Source organism: Bombus vancouverensis, chromosome 12 (assembly GCF_051014615.1).
Source record: "Bombus vancouverensis nearcticus chromosome 12, iyBomVanc1_principal, whole genome shotgun sequence".
Classification (NCBI taxonomy): Eukaryota; Metazoa; Arthropoda; class Insecta; order Hymenoptera; family Apidae; genus Bombus; species Bombus vancouverensis.
The window spans coordinates 11,791,310-11,813,946 of record NC_134922.1 but is presented as its reverse complement, the minus strand read 5'-3'; the positions used below and the strand labels follow the sequence as shown (position 1 = coordinate 11,813,946).

The 22,637-nt window shown below is 40.2% G+C and overlaps 1 protein-coding gene and 1 long non-coding RNA gene across 6 annotated transcripts in view; one reads left to right on the top strand and one right to left on the bottom strand.

The window, feature by feature from the left end:
- LOC117155271 (E3 ubiquitin-protein ligase Rnf220) overlaps positions 1-22,637 on the top strand; it is a 202,703-nt gene that overhangs the window by 127,690 nt on the left and 52,376 nt on the right. The gene's annotated exons all lie outside the window — the stretch shown is intronic.
- LOC143303424 (uncharacterized) lies at positions 1,243-17,238 on the bottom strand. Its single transcript, XR_013059669.1, has 3 exons — positions 17,128-17,238; positions 15,997-17,039; positions 1,243-10,026 (listed from the first exon to the last, which is right to left on the bottom strand). It is a non-coding gene; the product is annotated as an uncharacterized LOC143303424 (long non-coding RNA).

The window sequence follows — 22,637 nt, the reverse complement described above, 5'->3', positions numbered from 1 at the left end:
TAATAAGAAAAAGAAAAAAGCAGAGATCGTAACGTGGATGTAATAAATATGGCCGGAGGAAACGAATGGTATTTTTGAAAAAGCGATCCTTCTTGTATTTTCTGCGTAATCTGTTGACATATTAAAGGCAACAAGATATGAAATGTATGCATCAGCACGCTTCAGCTCTCATTTATCATTCGTACGTCTACGAAACAATGTCGCCGGAATAACTGATGGAACGCTTTTTTCCTTCTACAATGCAAGACGATTAATTCCTTTAACGCGAAATGCTAATTCCTTTGTGCAATTATAAAGTAACTGACACGCTGGTTTTCACCAGACATTATAAAGCTTTCGCTTCTGAAAACGCTCGGTCCTTCGACTCGCTGAGTTTTGTTAAGACTGGTATCTTAGCTGCAAGGCTCCTTCTTCGTGCTGCTAATTTTGCATAATAATACGTATAGCAGTTCAATAGTCGCATACTTCGCAAAATTCAATGCCCGTGTTAATTTCCAATTATTTTTCATTTATCGCGTACACCAGAGAACAGGAACGAACGAGCAGCAAGCGACGATACACGGAAGCGTAACAGTAAGGAAACATCGGATACCCGTGCTTGCCGAGACATCTGAGATATTTTCGAAAAATATCGATCGTCCAACGTTTCAACTTATTCTCCGTTTTCCTTCAATTTACTTTTTCACATCGACGGTTTCATTTATCCAGTAAACGATCGGTGCAGGCGTTTATTCTTGTTATTTCAAATTATGTTAAATAATTATTATACGAACAGCAATGTGGTAAATCTTTAAATCGTATCTTATTGTTGCGGTATTCTGCTTTCGAGGAGCAGGCAATTAAATTAAATAAACAAAGAGACTACGTTGACTTCCACTAACACTTTGACTGCCACGTTGGTAATTGGTAATGGGAGCGCTTGAACTTCTTACAATAGTAAAAATTGAATGAAAATTGACTGTTAGGGTATTTTGAGTATAACCGACAGATAGAAGATACTTTGGAATAAAAACTGTCCCATTGTGCGATTAAACATTTTTATTGCAACATCGATAAAAAAAACGAGAACAAATCTTGCAGCTAACGGTGCACTGTATTTGCATCCGTATCTTTGAGGGCTAATCTACGAATATTATTACAAACACAGCTTAGAAAATAATCGTAAATGCTGCTTTGTAATCGTGTAATTGAAGTTAGAAGCGTGCACATACCTTGCTATTATATATAGAACGAGCAAATATCTTCTACGCGTTTCAACGATATATTCCGCGCGTTTTGCATGCGACGAAATAACGAATGCGAATGGTTTGTTGAAATAAACGAAGCCTCGTTATAATACGTCGCTATCGACTGTTATCAAGGCGCCACGGTAGTCAACGGTGGTCTTACATCGTCAATTTATTATTATTTTGCCATTGTATGCTTCGAATAATAAAAATACTCGCGTGGCGTGCTCAGCGAAACGCGTGATTTCGGTGTGGCAGTCAAAGTGTTAACGTTTACGATTTTACTCTCAAAGTCTACAGTGGCAACTTGACTGAAAGGAATTTAAATTTACCCGGACGATCTAAGAAAAATAATTTAATTAATCGTAACCCGTAACTTGTCTCGTAACAAAATAATTCCCTCGCGGAGATTCGACAAAGAACAGCGAGAAAGTGTGACATTTTGTAAAATTTGCTCGAGTGTCACGCTGAATGGTACGTAATTGGACGAAATACTATAAAAGAAAGAAACATTGTGGATCGATTGGATTGCATAGTAAAAAGGAAGATATAAGAAGGGAGAAAGATAGAAAAGCTGGTAGAAGGAAACGTTAATTTTGCTATTAACAGTCACCTCTCGAACGCTGGTAAATCTGGCGAACCCCAGCCACAGCCGATAAGTGATTTTTCTAAGGTCGTTCTTATAATCCTGCTCCCTAAGGGTAGATTGTAAATGGTTTCATAGTGGAAGGATATTAATATAGGATGATGAGTGTCCAGGATGATCGAGCCAAAAGCACGATCGTTCCTTTTCCCGAACAAGGGGAGTTTTACCTCTTTTCTTTTTCTTTTATTAAATACCAACGTAAACGCTCTGATCTGCAATATACGCGCAATTATAAATATCGATATTTGTCTTATACAGATTTTTATTTTTGCCTGTATGTTTTGTTTCCGCTTAAAAAGGGAGAATCGATGCTTTTAAATAATAACAAACGTACGATCAAAGTATCCTTCCCTTATTATTAAAAGAAAAGAAAAAAAAAGAGAGAGAGAAGATGATAGAACGTTATTTGTTATACAGTCGCTGATATACGTTCGACGAAACTTTGAATTTTAATGCGACTTAACCAGGCGACCCTTTAACGATGCGAATATATTTTCTACACTTTCAAATGGAAGAATCTCGTATGACAAATAAATTCGTATAATATGAAAATATTCGTAGCGACTAGAATGCACAACGATATTTCACTACAGCTCGATTTAATAGAAAACGAAATTCAATCAGGCCACGTATCAAATAACCCTGGATACAATATGATACAAGCAAAAAGCTGGTGAAATCGAGCGCAAACCAACAATCTCCAATCAAAAATGGAAGGGGATACGTGGCATCGTTAAACGTAGAACAGCCGCAAGGAGCTGAAGACTGTGGAAACTGCTGGATAAAGAACCGTATCGTACTAAATATACAATTTTAAATAAAATAAAAATCATTCCATAAACCACTCACATTCGTCTCGTATTTTATCCTTTTCGAACATATTTCTCATGCACAAACGCACTAAAATTTATCTTCTTTATACAAAACAGGTATGTCCGTATGAAGTTTGCTTCGCGAAAGCAAAAATACACCTGGGATTGAAGAAGAAAACACTGTTCTAACGTCTTTACCGTATAAACTCGATAGCTACGTATGCAGAACGTATTAGGTTGTCCGAAAAATCTCTTTCTTTCACGCAAACGTGTTTTATACAACAGTGCAGCTTCGTACAAACGCGAAGCCAAGTCTGTGAAACGTCATCTCAACAAGTTGTTCATCTCAGCAGAACAAAATGAATCGTACGCAGTTGGACAAAATAATATAAAACGAAAAATATTGTGCGTCTATAAAACGAAAGAAACTTTTTGGACAACCTAATAATACGCTTCGCGAATATTCAAATACGTCGTCGAGATCCACGTTGTCAGTATTTTCGCCCACGTGTTATCTTCTTTGCAACCTCCTCTAAGCAACGTGTCACAGTTATCCGAAAAACGTGCAGCAAGTTCGAAGCTTCTCGTATATTGCGTTGGCAACTAAACGATCGCGGATTTTGTCAATACCATCACTTACTTGCCAAGCCAATAGTTCTGCGTTAGCTCCGCTGGAAGGTACAAAGATCATTGCGAAAGACAATGAATTTTGCCCGATAGAATTGAATCTCCAAGTAAGTGGAATCTGTGTGCCTAATTGGATACACGGGGTTCGTTAATTTTCCAACGATAGAAAAACACGATTCGGCGGAAAATCGGGCAAGGACCGTACGAGGGTTAACGAGGATTAAGTGTCGTGGCCAAGACCCGTGGCTATCTTTGAGAATGCCGTATCGAACGTTGGACATCGGAGGATCCTTTGAACGTAGGAGATGCTGGTAGCCAGCGTCCCGGACGTAGCGGGTCATGGAGAAGGTGAAGGAAGGAGAGGTAGCACGAGAGAGGGGGGCATCAGTCAAGGGATTAGCGGGATTAGTCCTCGAGGGGGACTTGTTAATTGCTCGGTAGGCTGCCAGCAGAGACGAGCTGGCTACGTATAGTGTAGTATACTATGGTATAGTATGTATAGTATAGTATAGTGAGAGCAGAGCAAGCTGTGGCAGAAACGGAAAGGGACAGAGGCCAAGAGAGGACACAAATCACGCTAGAGTTACGGACTTAAGGAGGCTTACTAGCTGCTCGCGACCGTCTTGTTGCACTTGCACCACCCTGGCCCACCCTTGCTCCTACAATCCGGAAATTTTCTCTACCATATGTAGGATTTTATTTGTTATTTGTTCAAAATCAATTAAACAGAAAACGATGGTTGTTTAACGCGAACTAAATACAACAATGTGCTGTAACTAAGACAACTAAATAGTTAATTTGCAAGTCTCGTCACTATGGTTCCAACGCTCTCTTTCACGCGGACCATGCTCCTCGACGACGCTGACTCTCTCATTTCTCCACTCATACCGATTGTTAATTCGTCTTTCTCCCTTAAGCATCCCTTTGCCTTTTCTCGTAATCCCACCGCGTACGTGTTCACATAGGCCTTTTTCTCGCGTAACTATGATACATTGATGGGCCCGTCGGCACTTTGGCTTTCTCGCGACATTGTTTATAGTTCACCCGATATTTCTTAGACCATTTGTTCGCGATACTACGCATATACAGCTGGATACGTTTACCAGTGTCCGTAAGTAGCCACACGCTGGCTGGTTTCTGCAGGTGAGAAACGCGGCAAACGACGGATTGCTTTAGATTTTCTGCTTATGCGCGATATGGATGCAAAATACGAAATAGAGAAATAATCGTAGAAATTATTCAAAACTGTCGTATGCTACAGCCGACGAAGGGAATTACGAATTCTCGAAGCAATCCAAAGCATCCGATCGAAGATCGGACACTCGACCTGGACACATTCGATCAGTGCAAATGTTCACAGCGACGAATTGTCAAGGAATATCGTTTTCCGTGAAGATACGTACTGCAAGCTCGATGCAAAGTTACAATTCGAATCTATCAGGTCGTCGGAAAAGTTTCTTTCGTTTTATAAGGAAATAATGGATGCACAAGATTCTCCGTTTCGTATTATTTTATCGAATGGTCCATTTTGTTCTATCGAAATGAAGATCACAACGTTCGACAGATTAGGTTTCGCGTTTGTACAAAGATGCGTGGTGTCTGTAAAAGAAAGATGCTTTTCGGACAACCTAATAATCGAACGATAGGATGTCAGCGAGAAATAAACAGAGGAAATGCATTTAGAAGATTTAGCGAAACTCTTGTTCCATGAAATTACGTAGAAATTGCCTTTTGGAAATATAAATCTGTTCGTTGCGTTGATTTTCGTCAGTGGTAAAAACCAGAAAGATGAGAAAAGAAGAAACGACAGCCCGTAAATTTCTTTGATGTTGGCTGACACGATTTTTCCGCATTAGCGCGTCGAGAGCCGAAAGAAGCCCGGCGATGCGTTTTTCGGATAAGTGGCATCGCGTACGCGTAATAGCGCGATACCTGATGGACGGCCGTATATGACTAGTATAACGCGCAAAGCCGCAGCCGTACATCACAGCTAAATCGCGATCCAAAAAATATACAATGGCTGACAGGGATGGTGGTGCCGTCATCGCGGCTAACAATGTGTACCGCATCGCTCGGTATAAATGACATTCACTCCACGATGTAACGCTCCCTCTCGGTTCCCCAGTTTGCAGCTCGCACTTCTCCCTCTGTCACCCCTCTCACCCCGCTCTTATGTTTCCCATGATACTCGGCAAATCGTTGGAAAATGTTCTTCAAATAGAATTCCACTCTTGGCTGTCCTTCTTTCATTTTTTTTTTTTTTTTTTTTTTTTTATTCTCCATCGATTATCACCGATCGAAACAATTTTCAGGGATTGTTCGGAACGATCGTACGTAACTGAATGTGACTTGTATGCAACTGAAGAAAATGGTGGATGGTGAAAAAATGGTTAGATCGTACTATAAGTTTTATTTTATTTGCGACGCACGTTACATTTTACGGATTTTACGGATTTTTGTTCTTTGTAAAAAGTTGAAATTATAAGATTTCTTGTAGAAACTAAAGAAATGGAAAAGAACGTTCGTTTGGATTTGTTCGCCGTTTCCTAAGATCGTCAAAGGGTCGATTTTTTAACGTTTAAAGAACTGTCCTTTGATTCTCTTAAGTCGGTCTGGATGTGTCTTGTATGTGACTGAAAAAAATGGTTAATGGTCAAAAAATGGTTAGATCGTGCTATAAATTTTATTTTATTTATAATGCACGTTACACTTTACGGGTCGGTTTTTGTTCTCTGTAAAAAGTTGAAATTATAAGATTTCTTGCTATGGCAGGAACTAAAGAAATGGAAAAGAACGTTCGTTTGGATTTGTTCGCCGTTTCCTAAGATCGTCAAAGGGTCGATTTTTTAACGTTTAAAGAATTGTCCTTTGATTCTCTTAAGTCGATCTGGATGTGTCTTGTATGTAACTGAAGAAAATGGTTAATGGTCAAAAAATGGTTAGATCGTACTGTAAATTTTATTTTATTTATAATGCATTTTACGGGTCGGTTTTTGTTCTCTGTAAAAAGTTGAAATTATAAGATTTCTTGCTATGGCAGGAACTAAAGAAATGGAAAAGAACGTTCGTTTGGATTTGTTCGCTGTTTCCTAAGATCGTCAAAGGATCGATTTTTTAACGTTTAAAGAACTGTCCTTTGATTCTCTTAAGTCGGTCTGGATGTGTCTTGTATGTGACTGAAAAAAATGGTTAATGGTCAAAAAATGGTTAGATCGTACTGTAAATTTTATTTTATTTATAATGCATTTTACGGGTCGGTTTTTGTTCTCTGTAAAAAGTTGAAATTATAAGATTTCTTGCTATGGCAGGAACTAAAGAAATGGAAAAGAACGTTCGTTTGGATTTGTTCGCTGTTTCCTAAGATCGTCAAAGGATCGATTTTTTAACGTTTAAAGAACTGTCCTTTGATTCTTCTAACTCGGTCAGAGCAACCGGTTCAATGTTCTTAGGTATCGATAGAAATTTTTGGAATATTCGTGACACATATTTTTATCTTATTCGCATTTCGGACATGTACAGTCTTATATATAACGTATGGTTTAAGCTACACCTTATAATTTTTAGCGTGTAGACAAGATAAGAATGATACATGTATTGCGGTGGAATTTATCCTCTGTCCACTCAAGATCTTCCATTATCCTGTTATTTCCTTTTATTTACATACGCTGCACGATCTACGTTGTAATCCGCAGAATGTCCAACCCTCTTACCAGACCTGCTACAAGATACTTCTTTTTCCATCGTTTGCTAATCTCCGTGAAAACGATTCTTATATTCTTATGTTCGATTTATGTCGTCGTTTATTTTTTCCCCTCTCAGTGGGACAGTAAAAGTGTAAGCGTAGAAGTGGCATGTACTTGTGAAATAGTCAAAGTCGAATAATGGTACAACGCGATCTTCTTTCATAATCTCGATAATAATCGGTGTAATAATCAAAGGTATTAAGTTTTGATAAGGTAAATTACGTGTTACGCTTGTAATAAAAACACATTTTAATTAGCATAGGTTTTTTGTTTTCTCTTTTCACTTACAATTCTTGAATTACCATTTTCGATTGAAAAATGGTAGAAGATAAGAATAAGAAAAAAGAAATGAGTGAAACTCACGTTCGTTGTTACATATTTTTCTGCCGAAAAATTATATTTGACTTATGTTTCTTTTTTTCTCTCTCAGTGTGACAGTAAAAGCGTAAACGTAGAAGTGACATGTACTTGTGAAATAGTCAAAGTCGAATAATGGTACAACGCGATCTTCTTTCATAATCTCGGTAATAATCGGTGTGATAATCAAAGGTATTAAGCTTTGTTAAGGTAAATTACATATTACTCTTGTAATAAAAACACATTTTGATCGTCATAGGTCTTTCGTTTTCTCTCTTCACTTACACTTCCTGAATTACCATCTTCGATTGAAAAATGATAGAAGATAAGTTAAAAATGTAACTCACGTTCGTTGTTACGTATTTTTCTACCGAGAAAAAGATTGCTTGACTCGAATAATCATCTGTCGTACTATTGAGTTGGCAACTAAGTGATTGCGGGTTTTGTCATTGTCACCTAATGACAAAACCCGCAATCACTTAGTTGCCAAGCCAATATATGACAAATAAAATTTACCAGTTTCTACCGCGAGTCAAATAAGATTCCTAAAGACGATTTCACGTTTTAAATCGACGTCGGTTGGAGATACAACGAAAGATAGAAACGTAGCCACGATAAAGGGAAAAAACGCGTAAGATGGTTTAGCAGAATGGAGCCGCTATATCGCGAAACTAGTGGTAAATCAAACAGTTCCCCTGATAGAACGGCCTGTTCCAGCATGTCAGCGGTCGTGTCACGCTATTAGAAGGCTTACAATGCATCGGGGTTCTACTGCGAGCTATTATGTCGCATTTCGTTACGTCTCCCAATACAAATATCCCCGGGGCGATGCCAGTGATAAATCAGACTTTTCGTACGATCTGCCATTGTGCTCACCCCACTGACACGAATGGATATCGAGAGATGCGCGTGCTTTTTTCGTCTAACCGGTCCCATGTGTTCGAACAACGGAGTCCTTGTAACTGGTGGAACTTGCGAGAAATTATAGTCTGCGGTCGTACGTGTCGATCGATGCAAATGAAGGGTTCTACGGATGATCGAGTGGCTCGTCCATGTCCCAAATAATGTCACGGTCGGCCAATCAAAACGCCACCGTTCTCAGTCTTTTCAAAATTGATATACACTATGAAAAATCGAATCGAAGATCTCTTCTGTCCTGTATCCTACGTTATTACCAATATACCGTACTTTCTATGCCGATATTCTCATTTTCAGCGATACGTGTATTTTATGAACGTCTACTTCGTTCAGTTTCCCATAAGCACGACAAACATCTAATGTTTTAATTAATATGCTCACTGGGTTGGCAACTAAGTGATCGCTGGTTTTGTCATTACCTTCTAACGAAAAAAGCTGCAGTCACTTAGTTGCCAACCAAATATTCGCTACGCTTTTATATATTTTGCCGTGTCAGGGAGAACAGATGGAATTGTACGAGTCTAAATCTGAATAATTCGTTGAAAATTTGTCATCCGGATGAAACTAGTCGGGTCTTAATCGTCTGGAGAAATTCGGTAAAACGCGAATGGCTTGAACTGGCGTTAAAATGAAATTTCCTGCTTGCGGATAATCTGAAAACTAGCGTCGATATTCGATTACTCGTGCGTCCAAAACGTTGGTCCAAGTGCGCCGTAGCCGAGGATCAGCGCGAATATAAAAGAGGCACAAGGGGGTGAAAAGTGGAAAGTTTGAAAAATAAATAACAAGGTGCTAAGCAGACCGGGGAGGATGGTCGGTGGGTTGTGCGCGCCAGAGGGGAAAGAGCGGGAACGTTCGGGCAACTGAAATCCGCTTGGATCCCTCGAGAGAAAGAAAGATGGAGGTCTCGGAGAAAGGGGAACCCCTGGGCTGACTGCGGTCGAGAGGCCTGTTTAACAGATTTAAAAAATCACCAATAATTCCAAGTAGGGAGGCTGTTTGCTTGCCCAGAGGGGTAAGGTATGTAACTACCGAGTGGAGCAAGTGAGATCGCCGCGGGGATGTCAGCGAGAATGTCATTTTTCATTTTAATGGTAGCTTCTTTTCGCTTCGAGTCTCTTTCTCTCCTTCTTAACGCCTTCCCCCTTCCAGTCTCCGCCTCGCCTTCGTTCTTCACCTTTCACTCGTATCTTCTGCCTCTCGAATATTTCTCACTCTTCTCCCTCTGGTCCGATCCTTTCTCTTCTTCTCTATTCCTCCTCGTCCACACAGACATCTTTCTATACCGCTTTTATCCACAGTCTCATTCTCATTCTCATTCTCATCCTGCCGACTGTCTCGAGTTTCTTCTCTTATCCTTTCTTCTTCTTCTTCTTCTTCTTCGTCTTGTTTCTATTCGTGGTTTTCTCTTCTTCTTCTCTTCTTCTTCTTCCCTCTTCTGATTCTTCGGGTCGTAGCCGTCTTCCTCGTCCTGTTCTTCTTGTTTCTCCTGGTTCAACAGCTTTCTTTTATCTCGGCGCGAACGTCTTAATAGCCTACAGCCTCTCTTCGCGCCCTGTCCCCACCAACCGATCCTTCCTTTCTTCTTTCCCTCCGCTCTAGCTGCATCCTGCATTCAAACCGAAAACCAGTGTAACTGTATCGATCTAACTTCCGTGCGACGTATTTATTAACCCGTCGGCGACCCAGCTTTAATCCTGGAAATTATATCCGTCTTTAGTATATACAAAATGCCAATGAAACGTATGTTAATTACATATTTATAGACAACGTTGCGTTTTAATCCGTTCTTCGTATCCTCTACAGAAATATTCTGTATTTTACGGCAGAATTATTCGCTGGCCTTTTTATCCTCTGCACGCTATTCGCGTCTTTTACTCATATTTCACCATGGAAATTTAAACATTTGCTCGGATAGTATTCGAGTTAATTTCGTTTAATCGATATGCACAATTGCTTTTGGGCAATTGCGTGCTGAAACTCGCCGGTGAGCTTTTTAAAAATGCTTTTATATTTGCTTCGCAGTGACTAAGTTATTGCAAAAGCGTATAAAAATATTAGTTTGTACATTTTCTATCGAATGAGCCACGTGTACCACGTTGTCGCGCTATCTTCTATTGGCAACTAGGTGATTGCGGATTTTGTCAGTACCACCTAACGATAAAATCCGCAATCACTTAATTGCCAACCCAATATTACGCGAAGACGGCGTAACATCCAATTTGCATCTCAGGTGGTTAGCAAACAGTCGCTGTACAAAAATCTAAATTAGAAGAAACCTTCTCGACTAAGTTCGTCGATTTGAAATATTCGCAAAGCTCGTGAAAATGGGTTGGCACCTAGGTGATTGCGGATTTTGTCACTAGATTGCATTGACAAAATCCGCAATCACTTAATTGCCAACCCGATATTACGCGAAGACGGCGTAACATCCAATTTGCATCTCAGGTGGTTAGCAAACAGTCGCCGTACAAAAATCTAAATTAGAAGAAACCTTCTCGACTAAGTTCGTCGATTTGAAATATTCGCAAAGCTCGTGAAATTTTCCAGTTCGCGAATTCCTGGATCTGACTGACATTGTATAAATGATTCGTTCGAGACGATATTCCGCGATCTGCAATTAAGGTACGCAATACGGAAGTCGGTGTTCTTGTGTTCGCAGCATGGATCCGCTATCCTTTACGGTTCTTTGAAATCGTCCTTGCGAGCTGTCTTTGTTTCTCTTGGCTGGAGAGCCCTTCAACTTGTGTCGGTGCTCATTCGCTGGAAGATTAGCCACCCCAGATCGGAACCACGGCCATTTACGCGGGCAAACTTCCACCAAGCCCATGATTGCGCGTCTCAGACGGCGCTCTTAACAGAATAAATTGCTCGTTTTGCAGAGACGCGGAACTTTTCTTCTCGCCCTCTCGCGTTACTCTTGCGGCGAAGAGCGTAGGTTGCCTGTCTTGTCTTTACACGCGGCTCCCTTCTTTTTAATTTACTCGTTCGATCGTGGAATAACGAATTTTCCTTAAAATCGAAATTACAGTCCGTGGTCGATGGTGACGTAATCTTGCAAAGAGAAAGTTTCTCCTAGTGGAAGTATTCGTATTAATGCGACACGAAACAGACGAACGAATACGCTGGCTCGTAGCAACGTGATATAAAAATTCTGCACCGATCGATTCGCAATATTTATCGGAATTGCCATAAGCGATACGTTGGAAAGTACGTGAAATTTGAGATAATAATCATCGCGTAGTTGGTTATTACCGCCATTGATAATTATTATCGTAATTACTAATAATCTACTTGTAGTTAATTATTATTGTTGCACATAATAATTCGTTAAATAGTCGAATGGACAGGCGTCGTAACTGCTGTCAGAATATTCGTATATCGATTCGCTAAATATCGATGATTGCACGCGTTCAAGTTAAAAGCGCTTACGTACAGCGATCAGCGTTAAAATACGAATTGACGTAGGCGTGTTCGGTGCACTACCACTTAAAGAAACAGCAAAAATGAGAAAATTGCAACGTAAAAACGTGGCAATCTCTCGTGCGTAGATTAAATCCCGTTGAAGAAGTCGCGTGCTAACGCGTTACTCCGTGTCTCGTCCAATTTTCCTCGGTCCGTGTAATCTTTATGCGAGTTGCAAAGACGATTTCACGTGACAAGGAAATTCGAGAAGAGCGATTCAAGCAGGGGATATCGTAGATGGATTGTCCCAGGCTAATGACATTCGGACTAGCCGAGTCGTCGTGCCATGGCCACGGAAGGTGAGGAGCGGTGGGAGGAGGACTAGGAGCTGTCAACTCTGCCATGTGTCACTCACGTCACTCCCTTCGACTGCTCTGTTGTTCCGAGGCTCGCTTCTGCTACTCCACTTAGCCGACAGTCGGACCTGTCGTGTCCCCTCTGTTCGCCGCTGTAACCAACACCTTGTACTCGTCAACCGTCAGCCGTCACCGAATGGATAAAAAACCGGAAACCCTTGGAAAAATTCTCTCGGAATAACGACACACTACCACCGTGCTTGTCTACTAAGTGGCAACTGGCAACGCTCTTCTTCCTTTCTTGCTTTCCGATTTTCTAGTTGTTCAGCTCATCTTGCTCCGATTCTTCCTCCACGACCACCGTATTTTTTCGTATTTATACGTCGTTTAGTTGTTTGTCGTAGTGACAACGATACACGACTACTGAGTACATGGGAGAATAATTAAATAGCGTGTGTTTTCAACGCGATGTTTTCTCAGCGTTATTCGCCGTGACGCGGTAAGTAGTTACAACACGTGTGAAAATATTATTGGAAATGGAGGTAGGAGGCGATGGAAAAGGAGAAAAGTTTATGAAACTAGTTGCCCCTCGAAACAGGAAGAACCTGCCAGGCCGTCGATTCCTGTTGACGGCCGGATAACGTGAATTTCGCTTCCGGGGAAAGAAACTTTACAACTATACGTCCAACATGTCCGTGTTTGCTATCCGATCTTTTATCGCAGCTGCTTCTCAATAAGGCAACGCTATTTAGCTGCGCCATATTTCACAGAAAATTTACGCGATCGCCGCGCGTCTGTCCGCCATCGTGACAACTTTTTTCCTGTAAAACGTTAAGCTTTAAAAGTCAAAAGATCGATACGATCGGCAGAAAGAAAATTCATCCTGTAACTGGCCCCAAACCTATTGCTTCGGTAATGCTCGTACAGATGTAACTCGCGTATCAGCTCGGAAACTATAAATTAAAATGCACAGCGGATTACCGCGAACGTTACGACTTTTTCTCTAACGTGAAATTGATAGTTCTACGAACGGAAGAAACGATTTTCATTCGCCGCTTGAGAAAATTTCGGCTTGGCAAAATAATCAATACGCAACGTTAAGAGTCGCTTGGACGGATAAAAAGTCAATGGTGCACGCATCGTTGGGCGGAATGTTTTTTCGTACGAGCCGAGGAAGAATGCGCGATATCGACGAGGAAGGCAGGCAGGTAGAGAGAGCCAGTTTTCAATTCTGTATTGACATGTAACTGTCATCGATAGGGCTTACAGCTGTCCGGCTGCAGTAGCGAAAGATGTTTCTTGTGCTCAATGACAACCGGTTTTCGTGGCGATCGGCAGAACACACCGAAGGGGCCGAGTATCAAATCGACTCACGGCCGCTTCCAATTGCAATCATTGCGGCAAAAAAGGTGTGCGGCGACCCTTTGGACCGCGCCACTCGCCACAATTTTCTGCTCGACGATTCGATAACTGCAGTTTCCGTGCTTACACGCGTCTGCATTCCATCTTCTTCCCAACCTGTCCGCTCGTCCTCCTGCGAGCCTTGCCCTCCTTCTTTCTTTTTTTTACATTCTCTTCCATTTCGGCTAACCCGCTTTCTTCTTCGCCTCTTCCGTCTTCGGGCTACACGGCATTCTCTTGACCCGCGTCTTCTTGCAGCTAGCTAACTATAAACCGCTGGTACAATGCGACCTCGATTAAGTCATCATTTTTAATTCTATTACGTCTGTCACGCCGTAAGAGTGAACTTTATCGCAATCGCGAATAATCGAATTTCATAGCGATAAAAGCACGCTAGATGCGATAGAATAATATTGGTACCGGTAGCGATATCGGGTAAGGTAGGGTTGGGCGAGGCAGAGGTGCATTTGAGCAAGATTTGCCTTGTAATTCGGCAAATTCAATCGCGAACAACGTTTGATTGATCTACGTTTCGAAACAGACTGTTTGACCCGATTAATAGAAATACCGCAAACCCTGACACGAACTACCTCAAATCGAGTGCAAATTCGCTTAATTGCTTACGAGTCGTACAGGTGGCAAAGTGCCCATCCGCTTTTTCCTTCTTATCAACTGCACCTGATCTAATCCGGCATCAGTTCGTCAGAAACAGAACGCATAGTTTCGCGTATAACTAAGAACCACTAAGACCCGACTGCGGTTACACGCAAGAGAACAAAATTATTCGACACAGAAATCGCGACAATGTACTCGGAGTTGGTCGGACTTAATGAGATGTCGTTCGTTTGAAATAACTGGCACACGATCTTCCACCGATAATAATCGATAGCTTGTTAGCCAAAAAGCAAACACAGCGTCCGATAAAACGCTAAAGAACGGTTAATCATCGACACGGTCCGGCAAGAGTACACGGTTCGGTGCAGTTTTTATCTGTTGCGTGTTTGTGCCATAGCTCACGAAAACGTATCTTTATGCTTGTTAATGTATTACACGGTGTAGCGAGCGAAAAGTCGCATAAATAGCGAGTGGTACCGAGCAGAGGATGCAAAGGAGGTCCGAAAGGGCAAGGCGAGCAGGAAGATGGCCTCTTGGAGCAGAGGTGCCAGATCGCTCGTGTATAACTCAGGTACGTACGAGGTACTTGGGCTACCCGATTAATGAATAATCCGTAATGAGGATGTGATGGCCGCGACTCGTGCCTACACGTTGCGATCCGTGACACGGCCGAGCGCGAGAGAGAAAAGAGAGGCGGACGGTTTAGGGTGTTGCGGAGGAAAACAGTTGGCAAGAAAGAGACTCGTATGATTTAACGGTCGTGCGGCAATCTTGCCGTGTGCAGTCCACGTGACCATTAAAATATTGCCAACCGCGAGGAAGCCCCTTCGGGAATCTACGTACGATCCGAGCTACGGTTGTAAACCTCCTCGCGGTGTACATGCAAACGTGCCTCAGCCTCTTTTTCTCGAGCAAATTATTTCTCACCGGCGGGAACTCGGGGATTAAGAAGTTGGCCAGGAACAACACGATCATCAACACGATCGAGTAGGCGCCGCGATCGTCTTTCCCTTCCAACATTTCCACGAAACGGATACGCAATTGACGATGTCAGTCGCGTACGGCTATCAGATTAGTCGGACGTCTTTGAAATTCCTGGCGATCGGCTAGTCCTGCGCTGATAGTTTGGCGTCTCATACTGTTTTGACCAAGTTTTCCTTGCTCCAATGAGGCGATTGAATTTTTCAATTTGCGTTACGTTTATTTGCACGAAATCTGGTCGTCGTTCTATAATTTTGTAGGCATAGTGATTTGTCAGTTGTTTCTCGATCTTCCGTCTGTTATACGGTGTATGCTATTGAGGAATGTTACGATGATAGATAAGTATAATATTTAGTAGAAACTAGTGATAAATCTGGTAGAAAGGAGGACGAAAACTGAGTTTAGTAAGTTTGTTCAAGGAATCTGTAGCTACTTTACTTGTAGCTTCGCCTCTTTGAATAAAATAAACATAATATCATGGTAGATATAACATTTTTTTCTAACATTCGACGTTCTGTACACTTTTCTATGTTTTACTACCCAACGTCGATAATATTAACATTTAGCAAAGTACTTGACGAGCATAGGAAAATGAATACAAAAATGTGAATTATTCGGTCATAATTTGAGAAAATATTTCAAACTTGCGAAACTATGAACATTTCGAACTGAGGTTAGATCAAAGCCACGATATAGGGTGTTCTATATTATTTGGATCGAGGTATAGGATTAAAAAAGGAAGATGGAAGAGGACTAAGAATGAGAAGCCGGAGGATGCGAGGTAAAAGGGAGATGGGCCAGGTATGACTGCTGCTGTCATATATAATAACCGCATAAAACAGATACGCGCGAACCAACCAGCCCACGAATATATTATGTTGCCGCGGCTAATTTACGATTATAACGTACGTGTATAACTATCATTGTTGATATACTGCCACGACGGAGCAGCCAGAAGCGAGCTTGTAGATAGCCAGTGTGAAAGAGAGAAGCAACGCGAAGGGAAGAGAGTCGTTCGGGGTCAGACAGAACTCGGTAGGGACTGCCTCGAATTACTTCGTTGCCAGGAGTAGTCGTTGAATTTTGTTTTAACGTGACGTAGCTGAAGCGAACGCAATCTCTTGGACAACGGCGACGATACGATGTTTGCCAGCAACTGGGGGAAAAACTTCTTCGATAAGGATCGACGTTATCGTAAGAATTCTGCCGCTTGCTACCTCGTTAGCTCGTTTAAGAGCCAACGTTTAGATAACATTCGCGATTCTTTCACGCTTACTTTGGCGTACAATTTTTTTAAACAAACGTAATCTATGAATGAAATAAATGAAATTCGATTTTTTGTATAGTAAGTTCATTTAGAATCTCCTTATTCTCTTATTTCTCCTTCCACGTAGATTCTACAATTTTAAGTTGCCAGGGAAAATCCAGAAGAAATACGTTCTACGGCAGAACGTGTGTTTAACGATCACACGTGAAGGAAAGCTTGGTATTGTTATTACGCGTGTGTATTAGAAATTGTAGAAAGTTTGGTGAAATTGGAATATCGAGATTTCTTTGCTTCTGTCGAGTATCTGCTATTTTAACTCTTTGCACTCGGAATTTTATTTCAATTTCATTGCTAGTTATTTTATCTGAAATTTACTTTAATTAAAAAATAAGACAATTTAAATAAATAAAGGAAGAAACAAATTCGTTTCTCCTGCGTTTCTCCTGTGACGCCACGGTTGCCATTGGTGACCGGAGCGCTTGAACTTCTTACAATTGTAAAAATTGAATGAAAATTGAAAGTTACGGCATTTTGAATACAACCGATAAATAGAAGATACTTTGAAACAAAAAGTGGTCCATTGTGCGATTAAACATTTTTATTAGAACGTCGATAAAAAAAAAATGAGAACAAATCTTGCAGCTAACGGTGCACTGTGTTTGCATCCATATCTTTGCGAGGTAATCTACGAATATTATTATAAACACAGCTTAGAAAATAATCGTAAATGCTGCTTTGTAATCGTATAATTAAAGTTAGAAGCGTGCACATACCTTGCTATTATATATAGAACGAGCAAATACCGTTTACCAATATCTTCTTCACGTTTCAACGATATATTCCGCGCGTTTTGCATACGACGAAATAACAAATGCGAATGGTTTGTTGAAATAAACGAAGCCTCGTTATAATACGTCGTTATCGACTGTTACCAAGGCGCCACGGTGGTCACCGGTGACCACCGATAAGATAAACGGTCGGTCGGGGAAAAATGTCGTCTTACATCGTCAATTTATTATTATTTTGCCATTGTATGCTTCGAATAATAAAAATACTCTCGTGGCGTGCTCAGCGAAACGCGTGATTTCAGCGTGGCAGTCAAAGTGTTAACGCGAATATTTTTATGAATTACAATATGTGCGTGATACGAAACTTTCTCGCATTACATTAGCATCGTAATGAGACACGACTATCTTGGTTGGTCGATTGTATTTGTACGATTTCAAATTAATCCAATATATGTAAAAGCAGGCATTCGTTGCGAACATATACTCGGTGAAAAATTAGCACATACGCTACGAGCAGTAGTCTCAAACGTACAATTACCGCTAAAGACAACCTCGCTGCATATCGTAGCTTATTAATATAATTTGGTGTTCAAATACTTGGCGAAATATATGCGTGCCATAAGTATAATTCCTATATACCATCCCCTATTTCCAGATCTGTTTCAAGTTTCACGAACGTGTACAATGACGATAGTAGTGTCTCGTTACGATGGCAATGAAATTTCCAAATCTTTTGTCCTCGGCGAAACACGTGATTTCGGCGTGGCAGGCAAAGCGTCGAGGAAAGATATTTCCAAAAATCCGATGAAAATAGCCACGAGTAGATCGAAATAACGTTAGCCAAGCCACGTATCAATGGAGATTGAAGATACATCGAGAGACGAGTGAGATATATTAATAATTCAGGGACCGATACAGCTGATCGATAGGGTTTTTCGAATCGTAGCTATCGTTCTATCCTAGGTATCGTTATAAAGCTTTATCTTTGCTTCTTTTCTCTTCCGACACGAGGTGGCAACGGCTGTAAATTCGTACGAGGAGAAATCAGGCTGCACAGTGAGAATAACGACGTAGGAATGTTGGGACGTCTGTCGACGAAGCGGTCGTGTCGTACGTAGGCGACATACGCGCGACTCCCTCGAGTCCAGAATCGATCGATAAAACACGCCCGTAAATGGATAATGGGTGGACGAGTAACGGAGATTTCACGAGAGCTGGAATCGCGGACCGCTGCCAGCTGCCGGTTCAGCCATTAACGATCATCATCCTCGCGAACTTTGCCTGCCCTCGTAAAATCTTTATTTTCCAACCGACCGTGCTTTTCCTTCCTTTTCCTTTTTTACTCCATCAACCGATACGGTTCGATCGCACAGCCTTCGATCGATTCTTCGAATTCTTATCGTTTCGAATTGCTAGATCGACCATCTTCGATTTTGTATGTTTATTCGTATGGGATACACGTGGCTCGAGGTCTCGGCTCGATTTCATCTTTGTCGTTGTTTTAAAATGTGTCAGAGTCCGCGTGTGTATCGATCGATAAACGTATTTTATTTATTATACTTTCGGTGTATTAATCTTCGATAGAATTTCTGGCTATGTAAATTTCATTTTTAGGTTCTTTTACTTTATTTTTTAGATTACGTTCGTCGTTGGTACGCGATTTCGACTGTTGTTTTTATTTTACTCTTGCGATTCGAAATATTATTCGAGCAATCGATCGAAGTAAATACTACGTTGTTAAAATAGTGAAATACAAGTAACTTGGTGGCAAAATATAGAGATCATTTCCGACATAAACTTATTATATTTAATATGCTTCAGGATATTATTAACAATTAGTATCCATCAAGCTCGTATGATAGCACGGGTAATATATTTACAATGAAGATACAACGTTTCAAGTGAACTAATTTGCATGTGGGTCGATATCAACGATCCTTGTTAAACAAATATTCCATTCCCCTTGTCAACTCTACAAAATTATTTTCTTTTTTAGTTTTCTGAAAGAGCAGACCTTTAGAAGTATATCCTCAGAATTTTAAAATAAGTACGAACATTTTTTGTACGCCATAACCGATTACACCAAAATCATTAATCTTCCCCCATTTTTTTAAATCTGTAAAGTCTTTAATTACGACCTTAATTACACACCGACTATTTTCTTTCGTTTTAGTATCAGTTACGATCCCATTCGTTCTAGTCAGAAATCTTTTTGAAATTTCAATCGATCGGAATGAGTAGAATCGCGAATATCACGACGAGACATTTTTTTAAACGAAATTATTCCAGACTTTATATTATCCTGCCAAAGATCTGTTGATATTATTGAAACATGACGACGAAAAAATGTTCACAGTATACAAAAATTGTCATAAGAGGCGTAAAGAGAAACCTTCTGCAGTAGAACGTACCCTCAACCATCAGACGTCCAGAAGAAGACATTTCTACTGCTACATAATTGCTATTTTATCATCATTACATTCTACACTTGGCTATTACATACGCGCTTTTGCGAATTTACTTGTGAAATTTGAAAAATGGACAGAAAAATGTGCACAACAGCACAGTGTGAAAATAGCAAATGAAATATCGAAATTTCATGGTATTCGTTAGAATATCTAATCTAAGTAAAACAATTTCATACGCATGTTGCATTTTTACACGAACATATACATTTTCCTAATTTGTCACAAATAGTTCGTCACTGTTGGAGTAAACTCGTCTCACAGTGTGAAAATATCAAACAAAATATCGAAATTTCATAGTACTCAATATCTAATCCAAGTAACACAATTTCATACCCATGTTGCATTTTTAAGTTATTTACACGAACATATAAATTTTCCTAATTTGTTACAAATAGTTCACCACTGTTGGAGTAAACTCGTCTCACAGTGTGAAAATATCAAACAAAATATCGAAATTTCATAGTACTCAATATCTAATCCAAGTAACACAATTTCATATCCATGTTGCATTTTTAAGTTATTTACACGAACATATAAATTTTCCTAATTTGTCACAAATAGCTCGTCACTGTTGGAGTAAACTCGTATCACAGTGTGAAAATATCAAACAAAATATCGAAATTTCATAGTACTCAATATCTAATCCAAGTAACACAATTTCATATCCATGTTGCATTTTTAAGTTATTTACACGAACATATAAATTTTCCTAATTTGTTACAAATAGTTCACCACAGTTGGAGTAAACTCGTCTCACAGTGTGAAAATATCAAACAAAATATCGAAATTTCATAGTACTCAATATCTAATCCAAGTAACACAATTTCATACCCATGTTGCGTTTTTAAGTTATTTACACGAGCATACGAATTTGCCTAAATATACGCACTGTTTATCACAAATAGCTCACCACTGTTGGAGCAAACTCGTATCTAATGCCGTTTCCATCATCGCTGATGGAACATCAACGCATTTAGAAACGAACGTATATCGGTGGAGCAAAAGTTGGATGAATCGTTTCGGTCAGTTAGTAATTCATTAATAACATCAAGTGATCGAAAGCAATTGAAACGCGTGAAAGATAATGTTGACGCGCAGTGTGTCGGTATAGAAAGAGCAATTTTTACGCGCGATACGATCTGTTTCCGCGTCTGGCAGCTCGTATCGTCACTTTCCGGATCAGTGGACGAGAGAACTGTTAGTATCAAAATTGATCATCGTTTTTTCCTTGCAAATAAATATTGAAAAAAAAAATGCAGGCACCCTGCTGAAAGATAATTTATAGGCACTAAAGTTTGGAAAAGCAATTTATAGCTGGCGGTGATACAATTCGTACGGTCTAATAACACTTGTTGGATAACCGTTGCAGGAATACTGAAATAATTGTGCAACTAAAAATTGACAAACGATTAATCATAGCCAAGTGGCACGACAGTATAGAAATTTACTAAGCAAACAAATAATATATTATACTTTCGTTGACGTATATCATTAATATTTCATATTCGCTGGTCATATTATTTCTTTGCTTGTCATTTTTGTTAGAAGCTTTGGCAAATTCGTCTGTGAATGAATTATCCGTATCGCGGTGAAAAAAAAAGTAGGGAAATTTTTCTACACGTTGTTGCTCGCCAGTATTTCACTGACGCGTTGTAAACATTTTGTTAAAAAAAAAAAGTTCGTTTCTAAAAGTTTCTTTCCTTTTAGAAGAAAATAATAGACGCAAAACATCTGTTGCTTTAATGCAAACGAAAGGTGTTTCGACAGCTGGAAGACGATAGAAAATAAAAATCACATTTGACAGATTAGGCTTCATGTTTGTGTCAACAGATAAAGCAACTGCGTACAAATAGCGAAAGTCATTTTTGGGACAACCTGATACGTACGACGACGCTTGTAAAAAGTTAACGCAAAACGGAGTTTATTTATCGGGTTGTCCGAAAAAATCCTTTCGCTTCATAAGCCAAATAAATAGATTTTTTATTTTATATTATTTTATGGATTTATGTATTGGATCGAACGTAATTCGATAAAATAATATAAAACAAAAGATATCGTGCGCCTACTACTTCCTCGTAAAAAGAAAAAAAAAGGGAAATAAAATAACACGTTACAGAAACGAGAAGCCGCTTGCCAGCGCAAGAGAACGAAAGATTTGTCGCACGTGCGAATCTGCTAAAATTGGCGGGAAGTAAAAGAGCGTGACTCCGATGTCGTAGCAGTGGCACTTTGTATGGGATACGTATGGTGGTAGAAGGGGTTATAACAGACCACAACGGTAGCCACACATTTCGAGCGTTCGGTTGGTCGCGCGGGTCGCATTATTTCGTGATTGTCGCCAGGCTACCGGTGGAGTGAGAAGAATGTGTTAATTTTGTAGCGATGTGTCAATGTGCACTCACGTATTCCCCTCTTACGCGATTTCCTCTTTCCTTCTCGTATTTTCATTTCCACTCTCTTCTCCTCTCTTCCTTACTATCCGTCCAGAATCTCGACTGTGTCGATTATTAGCGCAAAAGACCTTTTAATATATAACGAGGGACGAACATTTTGATTTATCTAATACTATTCTAATTAATTAATTGTTCTATTACTATTATTAAAATCGCCAAAAAAAAAACAAAAGAAACACTCTGTGATTTATCTTTATCGATTGAAAATGGCACGAAACGTGATAATCTGTGACCGAAGAGAATTCACAGAGCTAACATTTTCACCGTGATATTTTATAATTTATATTGAAAAGGTAAACTGCCATAACAGACTGCGTATAGAGAAAAATCGGTGAACGTTGGACAACGAGACTGCGAAGTGGCGAGTGATTGAGTTTCATAGACGGTGGATGGGGATGGAATTCGCGGCTGAGGATCGGCACGCCAGGGGCAACCGGCTAATAAATAAATCGACGGAAGATTTCGTGGCGACTTGTCAACGAGCGAGAAATCCGATAATCTCGAACGAGGGAACGCGACTTTCGCCGGCAGACAAAAAAGAAGAATTGTCTGGGACAATTAATAATTCGCTTTC